We start from the raw sequence: 6,752 nt of genomic DNA on the forward strand, positions 1-6,752 counted from the left end.
TGAACCACTATACCCATCCTTTGCCATTTACTGAAAACGTAATTTTGGCTTTTACATGGCCAGAAAAACAAACTCAGTTTTCATAGTTTAAAAAAAAAACAAAAAACAAACAAAAAAAATTGAAAACAAAAACCTCATTTGAGGGGAGTCAGCAGTGATCGTGGGGAAATGTTTACATTTTTTCCTTCAGAAATACCACTTTCTGATGATTTTATCTGATATTTAAAACAGGGAGCTATGGTGCACTCTAGTTTACCCGTGTGTTGCACATGGTGTGTAAACTCGGGGTTCCCACCTGCGGCGAGCTCCACATTTCACCCAGCGCATGCTCACCCCCATCTCAGCGTGGGTGCTCCTGCAGTGGGCACAGGGCACAGCTGACTCCGACTTCCAAGACGACAGCCATCACTCGCGCAGTGTTTTCTGTTTAACCAATGTAGTTGCATCAGTAGTTCTCTCAGAACTGCTTTTAACATCAGGGACTGGGAGCAGTCCATGAGCTAAAAAGGAAAGTGTTTTCTCACGAGAAAACATGTCAGGAAAAATAAAGAACACTTTCTACCTCTGTTTCAGATTTTGAAACGCTTATTTTAAACCAAATTTTAATTTCTGTGTCCAAAATAAGTTTTAAGGACATCTGTTCTTCCATATGAAATAGGTTAGGCTGCCTATTTCTCCCGAGCTCATGGGAAGGCTGTGCATAGGGTACTCCGAGCGCTGCCTTTTAGTGAGTGAGGAGTTTGGGGTTGCCTAGCAACTTGCTAACTTGTATAAACTCAGCTTTCCCTCACAGAAAGAAATGAAGGAAAACCAAGTCAGTGAAAGACAATCTTTATTGTTTCAGGAGTAAATCTGTATGTGGCTTTTGTCAAACACTTAAATGGATATAAATGGATATAAACACAGCAACTTGTTTTAAAAGATGCACAATTTACTTCCCGGAAGAGTTGCTACTTGCCTTTTCAAGTTGTTGACAGACACACATTTGATATTCTCTTAGATGTTATAGCAACGTAACGTATAAACTCAAGGCTTTTTATTCTCTGTGATAAGTCCTGTTTCACGACGTCACGAAACAGGAACCAGCATTCTAATTAGATTTACTACATGGAGCTATGGTTCAAATAGGACTACTAGAGTTCATTGAACACTAAAACTATGAAACAATTACTTTTTATATTAAAAAGACCATGGATTTAACTTATAAAAATCCAAATGCAGGATAGTAATTTTTGTTTACTTTTTTAACCAAACTGAATTTTTTGAAAGACTATCGCAGGTGTTCAAAAAGAAAGAAGCCGTTTTATCTAATACTGTAAGTAGATGTCATTCATGGAAAATATACTAGTTTTAGAGTTAAGATATCTCCTCTCCTTGGTTAGGGAAGAAGAAAGCCCTTCACCATTGTGGAATGACACCCTGGCTTTAAGCTCCACATCACGCTTCTTTTGAGAATTATATTTGGTAGTTACAATTACAGAAACCAATTAGTTTGTCAGTTTGCAGATAGATTTAGCACAGTACTCATCACTCTGAGTAGATAAGCTGTTCTTTCACAGCGGATGAATGGTCTGTAACACTGTAAGATACTGATCTTTACAACTGTTTAATCAGTTTTATTTTTGTACAGTATTAGTGACCTAAGTTATTTTGCTGTCCCGTTTTTTGTAAATCAAATGAAATTATAAAAGAGGATTCTGACCGTAGGTATTTTGTACATATGTATATATGTTGTCCAAATAAAAATAATAAATGATAAAGATTAAATTGTTCCAGCCATATGTTCTTCCATAGGGGCCCATGTCACTCTGAGGAAGTTGCTCAGTTTACCTGAATTCACAGAGTCTCGTGACAAGCGCAGAGGTGATTTAGCCCTTAGTCTTTCAGCACTCGCCCTGTTTGGACAAATGTGTCTGTGTTTACTTTTCACAGACCTCCCTGGGGGTACGAGGAATAGAGGTCACTTACACTCACTGTATTGTGTTAAAGAGAGATGAGGTAACAACGTGCCAGGGAGGGTTCAGAGAATGTTAAAGGCTTGGGCTGGACTGCCCTGATTGGTTAAGAGCACAGAAACTGAGGTATCCAAAGCCAGGCAGGAGAGAAGGCATGGCAAAGAAAAGCATGCGTGCGTGCGTGCGTGCGTGCGTGTTATTAAGTCCTTACTGGGTAGTAACCGTGATACTAAGAGTTTAGGTTTCCCCTTTAATCCTTGCAGCAGCTTTGTGTGGTTTTGTCATCCCTATGTTTTCAGTGAGGAAACTGAGGACCAAATAACTTGGCAAGAGAAATGTTAGTAGTATAGACAGTCTATTTTGCCCTGCTGGAAACTGATCTCAGGGCCTTGTCATGATAGAGTTGTGTTTTTAGCCCTTTTAAACTTGCCCAGGCTGGCCTTGAACTTGGCCCTCCTGCCTCAGTTTCTTGTGTTGCCGTGGTTACAGACCTGCACTCCCAGGCATAGCTTAATAACTGGCTTTCTCCTTTTCTTCTTTCTGTCCCTGAAAAGGAGCCTCTCCCTCCTAATACTGCACCATCCCCAACCCATTCCTTTCCACTGAACAAAGCTTCACTATGTAGCAGAGGCTGGTTAAGAATGGGCCATGTGGCCCATCCTGGCCTTGAACTCTCAATCCTTAGCCTCTCTAATGCTGGAATTAGATGGTGCTACAACACTCAACTCAAAATTCATCTTTGTTTCATATATAACTTTAAAAAAATGCCCTGAAGGCATGTGTACTTGTGCTTTGACTGCAAACCATAATGAAGTCAGATGTGTAATTTTCAACTTGAGGAATCCTGTTGGCATTCAAGATTTCAGATCTTGGAGCACTTGGATTTAAAAATTTGGGAGGTTCAATTGTTGTAGAGAACTGCTGAGTCACTCCCTCTTTCTTTCTCTGCCTGTCAGAAAGGGTAGTAATTCACTGGGCTTACTTGATTGAGCACCATGAATTACTGTCTGTGTGGATACAGAGTGAAACAATAGACCAGGTCCCTACATGAGATTGGAGGAAAACACTTCATGAACAAGGAAACAGTTATCCCATGACCTCAGATACAGATAAGCATAATGGCGACAGTGCTGTGAGTGGCTGTGGCGTGAAGTAGGGAAGGCTCCTTTATAGAGAAGGTTCAAAGGTGGTCCCTCCAAGGTCGCTAAGCAGTCCAGCTGGCACGTACAGGAGCCAGCATGCATAGATGTGGCAGGAGTCTGGGGCAACTTAGGATGTGATCGAATTTGGGAGAACTTAGGAGGGCTGGCTGCATATGAACAGAAGATGAGAAAGGCGAGGCCCTGAAGAAAGTTCAGAGGCAGAGAGAGTGTTAAGTCTCATAGGGATTTCAATAGCTCGCTCTGGGTACTGTATGGATAACGGATACTAGAGGATAATGGATACCAGAGCGCAAGTTGGGTCACCAGCAAGGAGGCTGTCATCCTTGTCAGGTTGGTCACAGCACAAGGTAACTAGCGGTGGAGTTGGTTTAAATATGCCTGGCCCAGGGAGTGGCAGTGTTTGGACGTGTGGCCTTGCTGGAGGAAGTGTGCCACCATGAGAATGGGTTTGAGACCCTCCTCCTAGCAGCCTTCAGTTCTGCAAAGATGTAGAACTCTCGGCTCCTCCTGAGCTATCCCTGCCTGGACGCTGTCATACTACTGCCTATGATAATGGACTGACCCTCTGAACCTGTAGGCCAGCCTCAATCAAATGTCCTTATAAGAGTTGCCTTTTGTGGTGCCTGCTCGCAGCAGTAAAACTAACCAAGACACGGCTAGTTCCAGGAAGTATGTCCAGATACCATTTGGACTTGACATCAGGAGGTCACTAAAGAGAGAAGAGAGAAAGGGGTAGTGTCAGGAGGAAGACCACGGGTCCCTCCTCAGACATGTTTCAGTCTCGTCTGGGGATACCTACAGCACAGTCAGAGATATTTAGAATTTAAACAAAAGCCTGGACTGGAGAGTCGGTTGTCACAGTCATAGGTGACAGTAACTAAAGCTGAAGAAGGAGAGGAGAGTCCCTGGGGAGGAAACAAAACAGTTCTTAGAGCCTAGAGCTGTCAGGCCAGGCATCTTGGTGCACATCTTGAATCCTAGCCTGGATCTGTGTAAATTCAGGCCAGCAGAGTGAACATGAACCACACAGGACTCAGGAAAAGGCAAAGAAGAGCTGGAAAACTTCAGAGTGGCAGAGTCAGGGTGCGAGGGGAGAAATCCTCTGTGTGAAAGGGCTGAGGGATTGAAGTGAGGCCAGCGCTGAAAGCCCCCATCGTGCTGAGGGATCTGACGGAGCTCACTGGAAACCTGGCAGAGCCATTTCACTCAAATGCCAGGAATCTGAATCTGGGTAGGCAAAGGAGCAAATAGGGGAAATGCACAAAGAAATGGAGCCAATTTTTGCATATTTTGCAGAAAGCAAAAACTAAACAAAAAAAAATGGACTCAGTCAACACAGATTTGATCAATACACAGCAAGAAACAAGGGTGGTATACAGAAGGGACGAAGGGAGGAAATGGAACCCACATGTCATGTAAATCTTATAGAAAGTAGGTTCTCAACTTGAGTACAAGCAAAACTGCACGTGTGCGAATGTGTGTTTCACGTATATGTATTCTTTGTGCATGCTTGTATATGAGTGTCTGTATACTCGTGTGTGTGCGTGCTTATGTGTGCCTATTCATATGTGTGTATACCTGTGTGTGCAAGCTTCTGTGAGAGTGTGTGTTTATTTTCTTAGAGACTCACTTAAAGTAAAACGCAAAGGCTAAAAACAAGGCTGTTAAAACAAAGAACAACGGCCAAAGAAAAACGGTTCAATCACCAATATAGCTCAAAACAGATAGAACTAACAGAATTTAGGGTAGAAATAACCAGGCTCACAGAGGTGCTTTTATGTATTATGTGACGACATGAGCATCTAATGACTCTTTATCAAAATACAAAGTAAAATGCTAAACAGAGCAGGAAGAAATGATGAAGACGTACCCCTAAAAATGTAATATGAACAATGTCAGTCCCACAAAATAGCTGGTGCTGCCCAGGAAATCACAGTAGCGCAGGTTAGCCTCACAGTCAAAGCAGTTACTTCACTGCATCCAGTTGAGAGGTGAAAGACGTCATTCCATGTTTATATATTTTTAAATATCCACAGAACTATATAACAAAGACTACAAACAGTGCATAGACCATGTCTTAGAGACTTTCTATTACTGTGATAACACACCATGACCAAGGAGACTTGTGGAAGAAAGTTTATTGGGAGCTTAGTTTCAGAGAGTGAGTCCAAGGACATCATGGCAGAGAGCACGGCAGAGAGCACAGCAGGCAGGCAGGCAGGCAGGCAGGCAGGCAGGCAGGCAGGCAGGCAGGCAGGCAGGCAGGCAGGCAGGCAGGCAGGCGTGGTGTTGAGCAGTAACTGCGGGCTCACATCTCAACTCACACACTAGCAGGTGGCACAGAGCTGCTAATTGGGATTGGAGGTGGCTTTTGAAACCTCAAAGTGGCACACCTTCTACAACAAAACCAGACTATATTATCCAATCACCAGGCAACAAAGGGAGTAATTAAGAGAATTAACAAAGATTTTAAAGCTAAAAGTACTTGGAAAGCAGCCGCAGAAAGATCCGAAGCTCAGAGAGAGTGGAAGGTGTGGGGGATGGGAGATGGGGTTAGGGAAAGAGGGAGAGAAGTGTGGAGAAGACAAGAGTGACTTCCTTAAAAATTCTTAGGTCAAGCCAGGTATGGGGGCCTACTCAGGAGGCAGAGGCAGGTGGATCTCTGAGTTCAGAGCCAGCCTGGTCTATACAACTAAAGACAGACAAGCCAGGTATACATAGTGAGATCCATTAAAAAGAAACTAATGGGCTTGAGAGAATGCATACACAGTAGTTAAGTGTATATACTACTATTAAAGGACTCAGTTCAGTTCTCAGCACCCACACTGGCAGCTCATAATCATCTGTCACTCCACCTGAAGCCAGAGGATCCCAACAGCTCAGGGTAGCTTCCAGAGGAACCTGCACACAAGGGCACATACCTCAACCCAGGCACACATATACATAATTAGAAATAATAAAGATCTTTTAAAATTGCTTAGGCCACCCGGTGGTGGTGGTGTGTGCCTTTCATTCCAGCACTTCAGAGTCAGAGTTAAGCAGATCTCTGAGTTTGAGGCATCCTGGTCTACAGAGTGTGTTCCAGGAAAGTCAGAGCTACACAGAGAAATCCTCTCACAAAACAAAAACAATACAAAAAATCCCAAACAAACAAACTAAACAAACACAGAAAGAAAAAGAAACAATTATGTAGAAGAAAAATCAATGTGTAGAGTTTAAGGATATAAGAAGTAGGAAAAAATATTCAAAGTATACCCCAAATAGAGGAAATTTCAAAGTCTTATTGTGGTGGTTTGAATGAGAATGGACCAATAGGCTTATGTATTTGAATACTTGATCCCCAGTTGGTGGAACTGCTTGAGAAGGATTAAGAGGTGTGGCCTAGTCACTGAGTGATTTCAAGGTTTTGAATTCTACGCTATTCCTAGTTAGTTCTCTTTCTGCCTTATGCTTGTGGATCAAGATGTATACTCTGAGCTCCAGCTCCAGCATCATGCCTGTCTGCTGGCTGCCAGACTCCTTGGCATGATGGTCATGAACTCTCAAAAGCTATGAGCACCGAATCAAACACTTCCCTAATAAATTGTCATGGTCATGATGTTCTGTCACAGTAATAGCAAAGTAACTAAGACAC

This window comes from Rattus rattus, chromosome 2 (assembly GCF_011064425.1).
Source record: "Rattus rattus isolate New Zealand chromosome 2, Rrattus_CSIRO_v1, whole genome shotgun sequence".
Taxonomy (NCBI): domain Eukaryota; kingdom Metazoa; phylum Chordata; class Mammalia; order Rodentia; family Muridae; genus Rattus; species Rattus rattus.